Here is a 10,545-nt window from a genome sequence, read left to right as displayed (position 1 = left end):
GCGCGGCAAAACAACTCGCCAAAATGGCTTCACCAGTCTGGCAGTATTTTAAGGTGTCCGAAAAAGATAGTAAAATAGCGGTATGCAACGTGTGTGAAACAGAAGTCCTGCAGCTCAGCCCGCTGTGACGGACCGGTGAGCGGAGCGAAACACACACTAAGAGTTAGACCTAACACACTTAGCCATTTTATCTACCTCTGGAACAAGCTAAACTAGTTATACATATATTTATTCTTCACTGTCGAGTCGCTCATTACTGGATCAGCGAGCTGTAAGAGACTGATACTGACGGGCTGTCAGAGGAGGGAGAGAGGAAAAGAGAGCGCTTCTGCTCATTTCTCCCGTGTTATTATCCAAAGTTAATGTAAACTTGAATAATGTACTTCATTTGAATGTAATAATTATGTTGGTTGTTGTTTGTGGAAGCGCCAGTGAATGAGCCCCATTAACTGAGTGTAAACATAACTTTAAATGGAAGATCCCCATAGGCTCCGCCCACTTGATCGGATATCGGTATCGGCCGATGCGATCGGAGCATCCCCAACTACAAGCACAATATCTATGCTAGGTACCAGAGCCTGGACAATCAGAGACAATTTCTTAGATTACTGAATGTGCCACCTGACAACACAAGAGAATAATTAGAGCTCAAACGATTTGTCAATTAGTCAATGTATCCATTAGCCAAAGGACCTTAACCAAAAGTTCTGTTTTTAGTTTGTCAAATGAGAAGATTATCTGCTTTTTTCATCTTTCGAATTGTAACGGGCAGTTTTTTTTTTATTATTTTCAAGCATTTTATAGACAAAACAACTAAATAAGATAATTGAAATTATGATTATCCCTACTTGCAACCCTAGTATGCACAATCTAAATGAAATGTATAGTTAATCAAACTTAACTTTTATTTGTATATTTCATGGGCATTATTTTGAGCTTACTTCTAAAGCTGTCCTGCAATTGCCACATAACCCCAAACACAATGTGATGGATTGACAGAGCCAGGATTAACTTTATGGCTGCCGAGAATGGCGACAGATATCTTGGACTACAAATGTCTCCACACTTCACCAGGAGTGAGATCAGATTCATCTGAGGTTGTTTAAAGCCTCCATGGGCACAAGGTGTATTAATAGCACTGGCATTCGAGGTTAAAGACCCGACAAGCAAAATGGCAAAACATTAAGAGCCTGTAAATGTACAAAGACACTGGCCAAGGTCAACGAAGGCACTACCAGTTGGCCAAGCTATTAGGGTTACCCAAGTTGGTGATGGACAGACCAGATAGTCATTGTCCTTTAGCTAACCGTCCTAAAGAAACCACTTTGAAAGACAGAACATAAGCCATTTGAACTTCCCAGAAGCCTGCAACTTTAGGCCACATGAGGAAATTACACATTCTTTTGTTATTGTTGAGGATGCTCCAAGTCTCCTCAAATACACGTACACATATACAACATGAATGCTGCCTAGTGTGTAATGTTTTCCAGAGCGTGGCTAACATGGTCCCTGCCACAAAAGAACCACAGAGTATCGATGTGGTCGCAAGAGCTTCCCCTGCTGTGGTGGGCTTATTGGACGCATTAGGGCCTTCCCAGTTTCAATCACTGCTGACGGGACTGTGCTGTTGCCATAACGATCAGACAGGCCCTGGTGAGATGGTAAGGAAAGAGCAATGCCTGAAACAACATTGTGATTATCGAGGGTGACAAGGAAGGTTTACTGTGCCTTTTGGGCCCTTTAACAGCTAGAAAAACATCTTCTAAATGATATTAGACTGGCTTCTTAAGAGTTTTACATTACATTAGTGACAAATGTGTGAGTTATAATTGGCCCTCACTATACAAAAGAGGTTAATAAGATAAGATGTACTTTATTGATCCAAAGTTGGGAAAACAAAATGTCCCCTTTAAAATACTTTATACTTTCCCCTGTTCAGGCCTCTAAAGGTTTGTTTGTGAATGGCTCAATGGTATCATTGATTTGTTCATGCAACATTAAAATACACTTCTATTTGTTGTTATAACAATGATGTGTGGTAATTCTTGTATTTTGTCACGCAAATAAAAATGATAGCTCAGTTTGAATCATTTCGGTCATAGGAAGTTAAAACCTTTGACCTTATCTGCATATGGGGTTATAATTATGTCAGAGCAAAAAGGTAAACCCAAAAATTAAGTGTTAAAGCTAGTAACAACAAAAAAGTGTCAGTCGTTTTTTTAAGTAAATATAGTATTTTATTCCAGTAAAACTTTACTAACTTCAAGATCAGCAATACAAAACTGGAAATGATCATCTCTTACATACAATGTCAGGCATATCTGTTGTATTAGATTGATCAATGAGATATCTATGAAATAGTGTATTTTATTAAGTGGACAGCTGCTGCAGGGTCAAGAGTGTAAGGTCACTGGTGATCAATGTCTATAATAATTGAAAAATAACAGTAAACTGAGTCGCCAACAGCCACAGACTTTTCATTTATCAGAGTGGTAGTGATGCAAAGTAAATACATTTATGCACTATATTCGGCCCTGCCAGTTTCTCTATAAAGTTAGCACCAATGACCAAAAGGTCAGATGTTTAGTGCAGTGAGGAGTCAGTTGAGCTAAATAAAGCTATGAGCTCAGCAAACACTGAGAAGACAGATGCACATTGCAGGATGCCTTCTGTTCCAATGGGAGCACTGACATTATGATTAACCGAGCTAGATCTCATCACAGTGCGTTCAGATTTACGTGGCCACCTCAGCTGACTATTACTACTTTGACTGTACCCAAACTAACAAAGGTGTCTTTTCTCACTCGACTTGTGTAAACCCGTAAGACCAGTATTACATGTTGGTGACACTTTCACAATGAAGTAAATCTGCTCGCAGAGGGAAAAACGAAATCACACTCAGTGGCTGAAAGCCGTTTAGCCAACTGTGAGTTAGCACGATTTGCCTTTGATACAAAGTGTGAAATAAGTTACATGTAACTCAGGCTAGCGTTTGGGTAAAACACCGTACACACGCTTTAAAGTGTATAACAGATGTGATTTCCATAATCTCGGTATATATCACAGACTAAACACTGATAACGCACTCGATCTGGCATGCTAGTTAGTTAGCTTGCGGGCTAATAATACCTCAACAAACTCCAAACTAAGTCCGAGAGACGCCGAAAAAAAGTCACTGTTTTACTACAACTCGAGGCTAAGTGGATAAAAAAGGAACTCCCCGCTAATTACGAAAAAGCCTCTGATTCAGCAAAGCGGCAGCGGGAAAATGCGAAATATGTAAAATATCCCAAAACTTCAGGCACACACGAAGCGAAGCAGCTGCATGAAAGTTGCAGCACACAACAAAGAAGTATCTGAGAGCGCACTCACCTCACAAAGGCTCTCTTGCCCCGCTGTTACAGGCACACACTCCTGCCCGTATACTCGAGTTTAAAAAGCACTTTTGCTTTGTGTATCGCCTTTATTTCCTTGGTAAAAATAACCGTGTTTGACAGAAAAAAAGGCGGAATGCCAAGTATGAGTTTGGTATGAAATCAACGCGCGGAGGAAAACGCACAGAGGCGTGGCGTCGAAACACGCGCACACGCAAAAGTTTTGTGGGTCCCAGCGCAAACTCCTCCCATGACACCGGACTCCTGCTGGAGGAGAAAATAGAATAGGGAAAGGTGGCTGTGCTGATTTTATTGTTCTGTTATTCTCACAACATACACGCCAAATACTGTGTCTGTAGGGTTCCCGAGGATTTCTGCTCCTGGAGTCCTGTTCTAGTTTTTAATGGTTTCCCCCCAGATAATTAGCTTTCACTGTAAAGACAGAGGTGGAAGAAGTACTCTTTCTTTACTAGTAGAAGTAGAAATACTGCAGTGTCCTGCATACTAAATCTAAAAAGTGTTGACATCAACATATACTTAAAGCGTAAAAAGTCAAATTGTGTCCCGTTCTAGATTCATGCTGCTCGATATATTAACATATCATTTTATATCATAGTTTATGTATTAGTTTATTTATATTTTGTATTAGCTTATACTATGATAGTGAGTAACTTATATATTGTTAAATACATTTAATAGAGTAAAAAGTACAATATTGGCTTCCAAAATGTAGTGGAGTAGAAGTATAAAGAGGCAACCTTAGGTAAAGTACAAGTACCCCATTGTACTTAAGTACGGTACTTGAGTAAATGTATTTCAATACATTACACCAATGTATACATATGAGTAGAGGAAGAAGTAGACCACTAAAAAATGTATTTGCAATTTAAAGTAGGCTAATGCATTCAAAAGTGATACTTCTAAAGTATTATCAGCAAATTGATCTTGAGGTATCAACAGTAAAAGTATTAATTATGCAGAGCCACACCTTCTAGAGAGTTGATTAATCATACCCCCTTTGTAACCTATCAAATGTTATTTATGTTGTAAATTGTAAGTAATGTGTTGGAACAAACGCCTGTAAAATATGTCTAGTTAAAAATGCCTATTTAACTGACAATATATTTTCAAATATGCAGCACTCAAACACGATATAGACTGAAGTGATTAGGGTCTGGGCCTTGCTTATCACCTAATCTAGAGTACGGCTTTGAAGTGGTGTCAAAATGCAGTTTGCAGATCTTTGATTTTTTCAATTAGTGCTTTTGCATAGTCCTAATGAGTTATTATTAGATATAAAGGGTTAAATGAACTCTTATATAGTGACAGGAGACTGGCTGGACACATTTTATTGCTAGCAACTTGTGTACAGGACTGACACTAATCTTGACTCTTCTGACCTATATGTTCACAACTCAAGTATTATTCAAATATATTCTGTGCTAATGATATATTCTTCACATAAGAAGAAACCTCTATCGTTAATCCGCCTTAATGTCACATATCACACAATATTGTGAAACAAAACAACTCATGTTGGGACACAAGAGTAGAGGGGGGGGGGGGGCTGTCAAAGCTGCTAAGGGATCCAAATAGACTTGGGTCAGCCTTTGTTAATGATTTACATCACCTACATTATTACTCTCCCATATTTACAAGATAGAGTCATTAGAGGAAAGGCCCTGCTTATGCAGCAGACACATAACAGGGATTCTATTGTAAAAGGAGATGTAATGGCCTCTGAATGAAATGTCATGAGACTGACAAAGTGTTGGACAAAGAGACTTAAACACTCTTATTCTCAACATGCCCCTCAACTGCTGACAATAAGCTCCTGTTTAATGCTGCAGATTAAAGGCTGACATTTGAGGTGAATACATGTCCACTGGGAGGCAGTATGACCACACTCATTGGGCTTTTAGAGGCCTATGGGCAATTGCTGGTACTGATCATTAAAATTACATTTAGTGGCATAAAGCAAGATTTATTTTTAAATAAGTGTATTGGTTTTACTGGTCGAGTGGGTTCATGAAATGAAAAAGGGCCATTTCAAATTATGGATGAATTTAAGATGATTCAGAACTTTAATATTAAGTTAAGTGATGAAGGTACACTGACAATATAGACTTTACCATTAACATGCCTCAGAGGGAAATATACAGTAGATGACAGATTGCCCCACATAATTTGGATTTGGCTGTTCTCTTTTTGGCATGTACAAACATGTCTCTACCTCGACCTGTCTGAACAAGGTTTTCTCTCTCTTTCACTCTGAGGTCTGCGGCATCAGTGGAGATCAGGTAATTAGAGGTAGCCCATTTTCTTTGTCAGCTTCTAAAAGAGGATAGGAGAAGACAAAAAATGTTAACATTTGAAAAATGACAAAAATAATGGCTACATTACATCTGTGGATTGGCATCGATTTCAAAGATGTCAACGTCCCTTTTTTTGTTATAATGCTGTTCAAAAGCAGAACATATGTGGGTTTCAATATACGTCTCGGATCCTTCAATACTCTGGGCAGACTCTTGATTTCAGTGTCCAGACTGCTCTGGAAACAAAGTAAAAGACATTCAATCGTGATTCCAGTGCTCCATCTCTTCTTCATTCTTATTTTTCTCTTCTACTTCTGTGTTGTTGTCATCATCTCTCCCTGATTTTGTATTGATTATTTACCCATTGATCACTTAATGTTGCTTTAAGATTAAATCAGGATTGTCACAAACCCCTACACACATACACATACAGCTGCACATGTTTGCAGTGCAAAGAGAATATATATCTATGCAGTCCAATACCTCCTTATATTTTACATAAATTACTGTTTTTATTCTTCCTTTCCCATTAATGTTTACTTGTCCTGTCTCCAGTGTTTTTACCTTTTGCATCAACGACTGTTTTCTTCTAACGCCTTTCTGTTAAATCTATCACGTTAAAAATACAATAAAATATATAGAATAGAACTACCCGTTTTTTCCCCTCATTTATGTTGAGAAATTACATGATTCTACACACCTACAGTATTGGTACAAAAAAAGACTCTGCAGTTTACAAAATGCATTTACAAAAGTTTACCACTAGATGGGGCACACCTTCTTTAGAGTGAAACAGCAGATGAAACTTCAGGTGAAAATGCTCAAGTTTTAATCGGAGCCAAAGACAGTTTATATATAACCAGAGCCAGTGAGCAGGTTTTATGTTGTGTTGTTTAAGTGTTTACTTTAAGCGTTTCATCTAGATAACCGACCTCTGTTAATGAACAAGGTCATAGCACTAATTACAGTTTACATATGGAGACTAGTTTAGGCAAGCTTGGTGAGGTACAATTATCCATTTTCAGGTAGGCCCAGCCACATTTGATGTCATATTAAGTAATATTGGAATATTGTTTTCTGTCCATTTAACTATCTGAAACGTAAAAGAGTCATAGGCCTATATATGACACTTTTTGCCCACATTCGGTAAAATCTAGAGAGCTACTGCTAGTAGTTTTGAGATAACCTTACTGTTAAGTTTTTAGCTTATTTTACTGCTAGTAGTTTTAAGCTAACCTTACTGCTAGTAGTTTTAAGCTAACCTTAATGCTAGTAGTTTTTAGCTAACCTTATTGCAAGTAGCCTTTATGTAACGTTACTGTTAAAAGCTACTGCTAATAGCTTTTGGACAATAACTATTTAAAAACGCAGCCACATCGTTTAGAGATGTTTTTTGGGAAGTTGAAGATTTATATGTTTTTCCGAACCATGCACTAGCATTTTTTAAAGGCATATATACATTCTATGGTCAGGACTATAGCATTGTGAGAGACAGCAAGCGCATTTCATGGCATCTGCAGGCAGTGGCAAGTACTTCCGGCATCTGCCACAGATGCCACTAGTTTGCCGAGGCATCTGCCGCTGCTGAACGGGAATTGCCACTAGATGCCGGTGTAAGAGAAGGCTTGTGACCACCAACTGGCGGCCCGTGGGCCACATCCGGCCCGCCAGACATTCTCATCCGGCCCGCACGACAGGGGGGGGGGACTGTGGCGTTGGCGGAGTGTTTATTGTGTTCGCCCCCCACCGATTTTTACAACGTTTCGTGAGTAAGGTGCAGTACCGGAGTCCAACAGAGAGGCAGCAGCTGCGGGACAGTAGACTGCGTACTGCGAAACCTTCCCTGCCTTGAAGAAGAAGTGATCCTTCGTTGTGAAGAGTCTGGTTAATGCGCTCCGCACCACAGCAGTAGCCCCGCTGCGACAGAGTCCAGAGAGGCAGGAGCTGTGGGACAGTAGCCTAGAAGCAGGGTTTGGTTGGGTTGTAACGGAATATATGTAACGGCGTTACGTAATCAGAATACAAAAATCAAGTAGGCTAACTGTATTCAGCTGGCGTTACATTTGAAAAACGAGTAATCTGATTACAGTTACTTTCGTAAACCTGAAGTGAATACATTTTGGAATACTTATTGGAATTATTGGTGGAAAAGATTCCTCACAAAATGTAATCATTACTGGCAGAACTGTGTGCACACTGCAGCGCTGCAGCATGTCTGAGCGAGAGAGAGATGCAGCGTGTCTGTGAGGCCCCGCCCCCGCACGCAGATGAGAGAGAGAGATCTCTTTAAAAATATATTGAAAGTTAGAAACGGAGATGGTTAGATAAAATGTGCAAGATAACGTTTATGTAGCATTTATTTATTGTCGAAATGATGACATTTATAACGGGATAAAATCAAAGTGAATGGCCTGCTGCTGCTGAATGCATGGGGCAAGTGACTGGAAACGTTTTAAAAGCTATTACATCGTTTCAGATAATAGATAATAATGATATATAATGATAATTCATTCTATTTAGTGCCTTTCAAAGCCAAGGACAACTTTACGATTTCATACATATCCAAGGAAAGGTTTAAGACAGTACCAAAGAATGCAGTCCGGGTTGATGTTTTTAGTGGGGGCAGATGAGAGAGAGCTGTCCAGAATGACCACCAAGATGTTGTGTTGAGTTCGTTGATAAGCCATCAACGTAAAATAAGTGTCTCCTGTTCTCCCAAACGTCCCATCTGTTATGGAAAAAAGAAAGTATTCCAATTAATCAGTCAATACAGTTACAAGTAACGTGTTATTCGATTACTTTTGGAATACTTCTTTTTCCATAACAGATGGGTACGTTGTTGGGAAAACAGGAGACACTTATTTTTTACGTTTTGGATTGCTTATCAAGAACTCAAACACAACATCTTGGTTCATTTGAGTTGTGCATTTGCTCATACCCGATTTAATCAGTGTAACAGTACGAACTGGCATCCTGAAAATAACCATGAACCCCAGCCGGACTCTGAACAGGTGGACAGCTTCTGCTCCTCGATCTGCACTGCCACCATAAAGCAAAACAGTCACCCGCGCTGTCATTTCTATGGTACTCTTCTTAATCTACTCCTTTCCTTGGAAAGATGTATGAATGGGTTAAGTTGTCTTTGGTGCTTGAAGGACCCGTAAATGGGAGCCAGCCTGATCTGACTCCTCAAATCATGATTACTCTATCTTATCTGAAACGAGATAATTTCGAGGGATCATTTAACGCCATCATCATTATTATCTATTATCTGAAACGATGTAATAGCTTTTAAAACGTTTCCAGTCACTTGCCCCATGCATTCAGCAGCAGCAGGCCATTCACTTTGATTTTATCCCGTTATAAATGTCATCATTTCGACAATAAATAAATGCTACATAAACGTTATCTTGCACATTTTATCTAACCATCTCCGTTTCTAACTTTCAATATATTTTTAAAGAGATCTCTCTCTCTCATCTGCGTGCGGGGGCGGGGCCTCACAGACACGCTGCATCTCTCTCTCGCTCAGACATGCTGCAGCGCTGCAGTGTGCACACAGTTCTGCCAGTAATGATTACATTTTGTGAGGAATCTTTTCCACCAATAATTCCAATAAGTATTCCAAAATGTATTCACTTCAGGTTTACGAAAGTAACTGTAATCAGATTACTCGTTTTTCAAATGTAACGCCAGCTGAATACAGTTAGCCTACTTGATTTTTGTATTCTGATTACGTAACGCCGTTACATATATTCCGTTACAACCCAACCAAACCCTGCTTCTAGGCTACTGTCCCACAGCTCCTGCCTCTCTGGACTCTGTCGCAGCGGGGCTACTGCTGTGGTGCGGAGCGCATTAACCAGACTCTTCACAACGAAGGATCACTTCTTCTTCAAGGCAGGGAAGGTTTCGCAGTACGCAGTCTACTGTCCCGCAGCTGCTGCCTCTCTGTTGGACTCCGGTACTGCACCTTACTCACGAAACGTTGTAAAAATCGGTGGGGGGCGAACACAATAAACACTCCGCCAACGCCACAGTCCCCCCCCCCTGTCGTGCGGGCCGGATGAGAATGTCTGGCGGGCCGGATGTGGCCCACGGGCCGCCAGTTGGTGGTCACAAGCCTTCTCTTACACCGGCATCTAGTGGCAATTCCCGTTCAGCAGCGGCAGATGCCTCGGCAAACTAGTGGCATCTGTGGCAGATGCCGGAAGTACTTGCCACTGCCTGCAGATGCCATGAAATGCGCTTGCTGTCTCTCACAATGCTATAGTCCTGACCATAGAATGTATATATNAGTGTTGAACAGGTGGGTTTTGAGTGATGTTTTGAATGCTGTGAGGGAGGAAGAATCTCTGATGGATTGGGGTAGTGAGTTCCAGAGGGTGGGTGCAGCAACGGAGAAGGCTCTGTCACCCCAAGACTTGAGGTTGGTCCGGGTGGGACAGGAGGTTGGCAGGGGCAGAGCGGAGGGAGTCTGTGGAGGAGGTCAGTCAGGTAGGATGGGGCCAAGTGGAGGGTTTTGTACTGAATTCTCTGGGGGATGGGGAGCCAGTGGAGCTTGATGACGACGGGGGTGATGTGGTCACGGATTCGGGTGTGGGTGATTATCACCTTTACAGGGATGAAAGATCTTAGCAGTATTGTCTAACCCTACAACCGGCTTGTTCTTAAAAACAGAATTAATGCCGACCTCAATATACCTCATGATATCCTCTGTTACCTGTAGATGGCAGAAACTGACGGCCCATTGAACCCCAGAAGACATTGATGTTTTCTTAAAATGCGAACGTGGAATGTCTGAGTGAAGATGTTCTCATTATCCGTCCACAGGATGATTTCCCCCCCTCCCCTGG

This window comes from Notothenia coriiceps, unplaced genomic scaffold (assembly GCF_000735185.1).
Source record: "Notothenia coriiceps isolate Sejong01 unplaced genomic scaffold, NC01 NC01_scaffold00003521, whole genome shotgun sequence".
NCBI classification, from domain to species: domain Eukaryota; kingdom Metazoa; phylum Chordata; class Actinopteri; order Perciformes; family Nototheniidae; genus Notothenia; species Notothenia coriiceps.
This window is presented reverse-complemented; position numbering follows the sequence as displayed.